Below are 9,172 nucleotides of genomic sequence, written 5' to 3' on the forward strand. Positions count from 1 at the left end.
ATGGCTAAACTATACGTATAAGAGTCCTCGAACTGTAGGGACCAGGATGCTGTACGAGCGAAGTTTTCACGATATATTTCCTGGATGAATACCTTTATCAATTTCCTGTTATTGTTGCTTTATGTGTGTGTGTGTGTTTTTCTGCTTACACTGAATGCGGAAGTAACAAGGATTAGTAACTAACGATATTAAATAACGCCGTCAAAATTATTTGTCCCGATGAATTGATTTTTGCTTATGCACCGACGGAAGGAGCGTGGTTACGAGTTCGCAAGAGCGCCACCACAGCCCCGAGGAGAAGTACCACGCATGCGCATGCCACGACGAGAAGGCTACTCACGATCCCTGGTGAACCTCCTGAAATCGATGAGAAAAAGATTTGAGACATAATTTATGTTTACCTGTCTATATTACCACATCAAATATCTTTTCATCTATTTGTCTTTTCTGTATCTTTATATCTATTCAGCTTTCTGTGTGAAAGTATCTAAGTAGGTCTACCTTATCTTCAACGTGAGAGCGTGGAGTGTTCGTGTGTGTATGATAGAGAGAGAGAGAGAGAGAGAGGGGGGGGGAGAGTGGGAGAGACAGGGAGAGAGAGAGAACAAAGAGAACAAAGAGTAAAATCAGCACAAAAGAAGAGTTGCGTTTGCGTTGATATTCTTTCAAAGGGATGGTATACGTGGTATAGTTCTGTTTTATATGCAGATTCAAGTTTGAACCCTTTGTTTTATGCGAAATGATTAGAATCCACTTCTATACTATTTTAAAGAGCATACTGTTCTAAAAGGAACTAAAGATTTATTTGAAGAAGATTGGTTCTGAATAGCTGAGACATCCAAAAGCAAAGTCAAACAAAGTGATCCTAAGAAAAGGTGGGTCCCATAGTTTTGTTTAAGGTTGGGATTCAATGGTCGTAAATTCATTGTATGTTAATTAATAGGTTTGTCAGGTTTTTTAAAGTATACCAAAATCCTTGTAACATTGCTTCCTTTTTGGGTTGTATATGGTATTCTTTTTTAAAAGTTGGGGAATGCAATCATGGCATTAACGAAAAAGAAAATTGTCATGAAAAGCTACAGGCTCTGAAAGTAGCCTGTGTCCACGCATGTTACATGAAGTTTGCAATCAAACAGAGAAGATGGTTAGCAATGGTTAGACTATAACCTCGAGCACTCCTGAACACGAACGGCCCCTTGGAAACAGTGTGCGGTCCAGAGCTCGCTTCTCGTCGCATGCGAGACTCTCGTCTCTCACGTCTAGAGGTGCTACTGCAGTTAGTGACACACGAACTCTCGTCGGATTGGTGGCACACAATGACGTCACAGTGGATGTACACCTGCCGAACACAAATCACCAAGATTATTGCACCAGTGGGTAAGAACCATGAGGATGCCTCTTTGTCATCAATTTGTAATATTGTCGTATTTCATCAAAATATGCTTTCTTTTTGTCGAAATGGGAGAAATGACAAGATATAACTTATTATAAATTGGCATTTCTTATCTGCTCTTTGATGATTTTTCCCTCGCTTTACATTCATTTCTTTGGCACGGTATGTAGCGATAGGCCCATTTATCTTTAAAAAAGTAAAGAACAAGACAGTAAAACCGGGTGTCCCTTGTAAGAACTCGAGCACGTATTAATACACACACACAACATTGACAGAAATAGCATAGGGCCTATCTGCAACAACAACAACAACAAAAAAGATTGCATTACTAAGCAAAATAAGATGTGGATATCATTTTGCCTGGGTAAACAGAAGACGTAGTTCTTCATTACCAATTCCAACTCGTGATCGAACGAGAAACCTCTGAAGGAGAACGGCTGCACGCTTGGATTGGGTGAAGGAAACACACGTACGCTCCTGTCCACCGGACATCTGTGTGGTAAAAAAAAAAACAAAAAAAAAAAAAAAACACACACACACAAAAAACACAAAACAAAACAAAACAAAAACGGTTAAAGAACAAATACAGGCCTTTGTTGTTTATAAATATTCTAACAGAGTAATCGCAAAATGACTTAACTTCATTTTTACCAGTTTGAGATCTTTGCGATAAAACTTGCTATATAAAAAAATGATGGGAAATGTGGGATTTTTCTTTATCATATAACGGTAGGAATAATCCTTTGAGTGTGACAACAAGTTAGTGAGTTATCAATGAAAAAGGGTTTCTAGCACCAACTGATAAAGGATATGAAAGAGGATATAGTTTTGGTTGAGATGGGGGATTCGGATTTTAACTTTTTGCGAGATGATGAGAAACCAACCCACACAATTCTAAGAGGATTTCACAGTTTATTAAAGGACAAGTTCACCTTCATAGACATATGGGTGGATTGAATGCAGCAATATTAGTCACATCATAGAGAGTTTGAGGAAAATCGGACAATCCGTTCAAAAGTTATGAATTTTTGAAGTTTCTGCTCACTCAAGACTGGATGAGAAGACTACTATAGCTTGTGATGTCACATGAGTATAACGTTATAAAGAAAGAATAAAGAAAATTCAACATATTTTCACTTTTCTCGCATAACAAAAGAACACTTGACTTCTCTCTTTCAGAAGACATGGGGAATAATATTACCCTTAACTATGTCAGTAACAAGTCGAAGAAATTTGCTCTTTTTCCAAAAAGTAAAGTTTTGTGAAATTCTCTTTTTATTTTATATCGTTGTACGCATATGACAGCATATACTGTAGTAGTCTTCTCATCCAGCAGTGACTACAAAGATACTTTAAAAATTCATAACTTTTGAACGGATTGTCCGATTTCCCCCAAACTTTCATTGATGTGTTCTACTAATATTGTTGCATTCACTTAATCCACATGCATATGAAGGTGGACTTGTCCTTTAATGATGAAAATCGGTTTGATAGGATTTAGATATCGGAAGACAGAGTAAGATAAAGTGGTCGTAATGAAAGGTGGGTCCCACTTTATATTGGGACCCTCTTTATTTTTTGGACATCTCAGCCATTTCAAAATCAACTTTCATCAATAAACTTTGAATTCCTATAAGAATATCATACATGTTCTTTGATATTTCTCAAGCGGCTTCTCATCATCTCCCAAAGAGTGGGAAACGTGGAGCCCCGTCTCAACCAAAACTATGACGTGTCCTTAAAAAAATTGTCCTTAATCCGTTTACGATCATGTCATTAATTTTGTTTCTTTAAAAGAAAACTGTACTGACAATTTCTAATTGTCTGATAATTCTAATCTACATTTTTTGATGCCTACTACTGGAAAGAGAGGATTGTAAAACCCAGGATAAGCCTGTAATGATTTTTTGAAAAAAAAAATGAAAACGAGCAAGCCATGGAACGATCCACGCAATTTGGCCTACGTCACAGGTGCTCTTTGTGCACAACTCCGACATTTTTTAGCAAGACGAACTACATAGTGCCAATTTACTGATGAAATTTCATACGAAGCACTCCAAAAGCTGTTATTTAGTATAATTGCACTATGGAGCTATAATAAATATGTTAAACAATATCTATTAATCTTTAAAAGCAAGCTCTTCAACAGCTTTTTATTTAGATAAAACTTGTGGGGAAATTCCAGATATGCAAAATGAAATTGGCATCGTTATCCGAACGTGCTGCCCATAGAAGACCGTGCGTAAGTAACGTTACGCATTGATGATCATGATCGAGCGATGGTTCGCGAGTTCAAACTATCTAACGTAGATGAGGGCTGAGTGAATCTCGAAAATCCAAATGTAGATAGACTCTCTTCAACGGCACGCACGATTTACGCTTAGTGAGATGAAAACGGTACCCAGTACACATAGACTCTGAAATACTAGAACTAGGACAAGGGCTACTGAGCAGTCAAGGAGTAGGTTCTACGTGGCAGTCCAAGTTTTGATGAGTAGGCCCTACACCCACTCACCGTCGACATTGCAGCTGTACGCCCTATGTGCACAGCGCTAAGGCACAGCGTAACGTTACATACCCTGCTGCCAGAACTTGAAGAAAGTCCAGACGAAAGTCCAGACCCCAGATCTAGATCTGGACCCTTGTCCTGCAGGCACTGTTGTTCCTGTGCTGGATTTTTCAGGTAAGGTATCTGCTTTATGGATTTCCGATGCTTTGTAGTCGAGATAAATCTCATAGTGGTGTTATTTACACCAAGGACTAATGTTAGATCTAACAGTTTGTTTCAGTAGGCCTACGTACTAGGACCAATATCTCGGAAGAGTGGCGTGGTGACCACGTAGATTTTAACACAGTGTCGCCGCTTCGCGATCCCGGCGCTGGTGTAGGTATAGTGCTAGCGTACTTCCGTATCCATGTAGATATCTCAAAATTCACCTTGCCAAATGGCACCAAACTCACAGGAAATACTTTATGATTCATATCCAACAGCTCACGTTAATTGGAAACAAATCACATGTCGGGAAGCGTAAGTGTAGATGTCGACTTTCCTGTCGGCATCGCTAAAAATAATCTGCTCTACGACTACCAACACGAGTGATTGCGGCCAGGCCCTACCTACCTGCTGCGCACGCACAGACTGAAGTTAGCCATTAAATATCATGAGACAAATCTTTCAAGTAATCGGGGGCAATAAATAAATTTACAAATTATTTGTGGTAAGTTGAATAAAAAATGTAGTTCCTATGTCACACAAGTCGCAAAAATCATTACACTTTTGAGTTTAGTTCTCGCGTAAATTACCCGTTCGCACAGTACTAGTCGGCTAACTTCAGTTCTAGATTGTGCATCTTGCGTTCACCAAGATCTCTCGCGATGAGTGATTTTTTTTTTTTTGAGTGACGACTTGAAAGTCGGCGTCAATATTGATACTTCTCGATTACTGATTTCGTTCAAATATAAGAGAATACTTTGAAATATGCTATGAAGTATATCCTGTAATTTTGGTGCGATTTGGTTTAGTGAAATTTGAGATATCTACATGGATAGAACAGTACACAAGCGCCGCCTGCTAGCTAAATTAGGCCTAAGCGTCGTCTGCTACTCGATACGAATTAACGCACGCGTATGCAAGCACTTGTAATCAGTAATAGTGAGAGCACCTGTGACATCATAACATCCGGGCTCGTCAGCTCATTAGCATAATACTCACCTAAAAAATTCCATTTTTAACATTAAATTACGGACTTAATCGTTATAAAATTGTGATTCTGTTTGCACCGCTGGGTCTTTTAGAATTAAAAGAACAACATATAAGAAAATAAAAAACCGGTAAAATGCCCTTTTAATTCTGTAGTTATCTGTACTTTTTTTTTTTGCCCTTTCCCTTCAAGACTTTTTTTTTATTTATGTTTTATTGAAAAAAATTATACAGAATCACACTATTTACAACAATTAACTTGATCAGAATAACACAATCACTGAACAGTGTATAGGAATAGTAAAAAAAGAACAAAAAAGGCAGAACATTCGAGGTTACCATATACAAATCAGATCTTGTTCAAGAGCGATATTCCGAGATGGGGAAGGAGAATAAAACAAACAAACACGCAAACAAACTAATGAGTGACCAATTAACAGTTATTTCCCTTCAAGACTTTGTAATTGTTCCTAGAAGTACGTACTACACAAAACGCCAGACTTCCTTAACTTGCAGTCAAATCACTGCTATAATTATTATTTACCCTTCCACGATTAGTTCGTGACGAACGCTGTCAGTAGGATCGGGTGATTCGGTTGCCCAGCAACGCACATTCTTCGATTCTACTACATCAGCTACGAAGGTCATTTCCGTGGCGATATAGATGTTATCGCTCTCCGCCACCTGAAAGAACCAAAATAAAGCCAATCATGAATATGTAAAATTTATGAAAATAAATAAATGATCCCAGACTGTTAAGGTTTATTTCACTCAATATGTTATGACATCGACGGTGCGCTTCATCACCAGCAATATCCATGAGAGTAAAGAATGTCTGTTATTGTTTATGCGCATCAAAAATAGAAAAGAGCTCCCAAGATCGTCTCTGTTGTTATTGTTATTGCCTTGCACATACTCTGATATATATCATCCTATTACACAAACAAAGATGATGTTTATTTTCCCATACTATATCGGCCTGTCCCACAGGAGGAAACATCGGCACCGTGGCTGCCTCCACTGATAAGTCGTCGGTGATTATCTTGTGCGTCTCGAAATTATTGAAAATATAAAGGCTTGCGCTGGCACTTTAAAAAGTTAATTCCAGGCCGACGTGCGACTGTCTGAGAAGTCACCACGCAAGGTCACAACGTCAGTTGTGGAGACGTCTCCATGACGTGACCACGACTTCCCCACGACGTCTCTACCTTGTCGCCTGGTAGGCCGCCATAAGTCATCGCAAGACTTTTTTATCATGTTTCGTTGTGGAATAATGAATTGTTTAATGTACAACTGTAAGTTGTAGATCCAGGATAAAGATCAAGATCCACACCCAGATCCAGGAATGACGACACGTGGAACTATAACCATATAGGCCTACTTCAAGCTTTCGAATTTCTTGTCGAAATTTCCGAGAGCTTCGCTGATGTTTTCTGTTTATATATTTCATTACTGAACTCACATAATTTTGGCGTATAATATATTCCCCTTTAATATATACTGTGGAAAGCTATCTTGAAAACTGAATGCATCATAGTAATGACTGAGAATTAAGATTCCACTCACGTAATAATATGCATATTATGTCATGTGTTGAATGTCACAGGGTCACGGGGTCATGGGTTACGAGCATTTTATCAGCTCATACCTCTTGTGGGTAGCTGTTAAACGGGAATGGATCCCCGAAGCCCTCATCGTGGAACTGGCGGATCATGATGGAGAAATTCCCGTACTCGTCCTCCTTCACGAATTTGAGCCAAGCGTGGGAGAGGTACGACATGTCCACCCGGTAGTTCCGCCCCATGGAGCAGTTGAGCTTGATGTCGATGTCGCTCTTCCGGATGCCCGATCCGGTCCGCACGTGCACCTTGTTCGAGAAGGTGATGTAGTCCTCGTGTTCCTGGTTCAACGAGAATTTTGACGAGTAAACATTGAATCATTCGATAGACAGACTTGCTAATATTCATATCTGCGTCTGTCTATCTGTCTGTCTCTATCTTAATGTGTGTAGGCCTATGTGTGTGTGAGTTTGGGCCGTGACGCGATAAAAGGGCCCTTAGCGCCGCTGCGCGCAAACGCCAGAAAACGGCACGAAAGTTTAACAAAGCAATACGCGCAAAAAAGATCTACTAGCTTACTACGCGGAAATGCATAGACGCATCAAAAAGTGACAGGATTTGGACAAAACATGCTGTTTTGAATGTCGTAATGGGGTCATTTAGGATTGGAATTTCAGACAAAGGTTTGCATATCCAAATACGTCAGAGTCTCTTCTACAATATGGAGGTGAAAACTCATTTTCGGTATGTAATGTCCTTAGGGCCCTTTTCTCGCGTCACGGTCCATATATAATTTATCATATATATATCTATTTATTTGTATTTATATATAGACATATAAAGGTAAAAATTATCGAATAAAGAAGTAAATGCAGTGATGATTGAAACATCATGAATAGAGAAATGAAAACATAGCAAGGTACGACAGAGCCGGGCTTGCTTCGTCAAGTCGTTATGCGGTAAAGGAAGCATTGGCTAGGATGTTTGCGACTCTTAGGCCCGAATTCACGAAGGTGGTACAAAATAATGAAACCATGGTTTAAACCATGGACGAAAACCATGGAGCGCCAAGTGTCGCGTGGAATATATTTCGTTACAAAATCAGTCATTTCGTCGATGAAATGATTATTTTGTAACGAAATGACATTTTCTAACTAAGTGAACATTTCGACCACGAAATGATAATTTCGTTAACGAAACGGTCATTTGTCGACGAAATGACCAATTTCGTAACGAAATATTCCGTGCGACACTTGGCACTCCATGGTTTCATTTGTAATTGTAATTTGTAATTCGGGCCTTATAGTTTAGCGTAGGTGATGGTAGTTTATCATTACATCGCAATAACTATCTTCGCAGGCTGATAATTTCCTCACACTGTGAAAGGCAATTTGTTGTGAAATGTCGATGTCCCGCGGGAAATTACCACTAATACATAATTATCTTTTCCAAAGCTTCCAAGATCCTCACCGTCAGAACCGTACCACAATCGTTGTAGTCCGTCGTAATCGAGATCGTATTGTGGTCGTGCTCGACGCCGTGGCAGTCGGAGTCTAAGAAAGTGATTTCGTCGTCGGAAAGGATTCCGAGACTGGCGCGGTCGAGGTACATGGTCATCGACGTGGCTCCGCATGTGAGTCTCGTCGCTGAAAACAGCATCAAGATAATATGTTCATTCATCAGCACATACGAAGATATTCACACATGCACACAGTCAAGAGATTTTGAGCGCATCCACATGTAGTGTGATGCTATTATAACCTTTTTTTTTTCTTTTGTCGCACCCACTTTATGGAATTCTCTGCCAGACCCACTGAGAAGTCAGATGCCAACAGACAATTTCAAGCAAAAACTCAAAACTTATCTATACAAAATAGCCTATGATTGTTAAATTTGAAGTCATTAATGCAGTTGTCTCAGTAGTACTGGCAGCTCTAATATATTGTGCTTTTAATAGTAATTTGTAATTTCTGTTATATTTTGTATTATGGTATAATATGTTTGTTTGTTTGTTTGTAAAGTGCATTGAAATGCGCTATATAAGAACTTGTTATTATTATTATTATCATAATAATCTCATTTTCATTTCATTTACTGTATTTCGTTTCCAACAAAAACGCATCAGCAAAATAACGATGAATAAACAAATGGATACACATGATTACACAAAATCGATGAAACACTGTAATAAAGAAAATAACTATAAATTGAAATCAAGGATTAATCGTATGAGTTTGGTGCTAGCCTATTATTCATTGACAGTTTAAATTTTTTTCATGTTCATAGTATCAGGTTTGTTATTGTGCTTTTTGTAATGGTTACTTCAAGATTAATCCGTGGTTGCCTCATGTAAACATAAATAATTAATAATGAACAATTACACGTGCCTTAACACACATTTCATTTGTTTGTTATCCAAACTACCTCTTTTATATAGAACTCAGGCAATTTCAAGTTAAAACACACTCGATGGTCAAGGTGACTTCAATGCATCGATGAAAACTAAATAAAAGGATGAAC

The sequence above is a fragment of the Diadema setosum genome, chromosome 15 (genome assembly GCF_964275005.1).
Source record: "Diadema setosum chromosome 15, eeDiaSeto1, whole genome shotgun sequence".
NCBI classification, from domain to species: domain Eukaryota; kingdom Metazoa; phylum Echinodermata; class Echinoidea; order Diadematoida; family Diadematidae; genus Diadema; species Diadema setosum.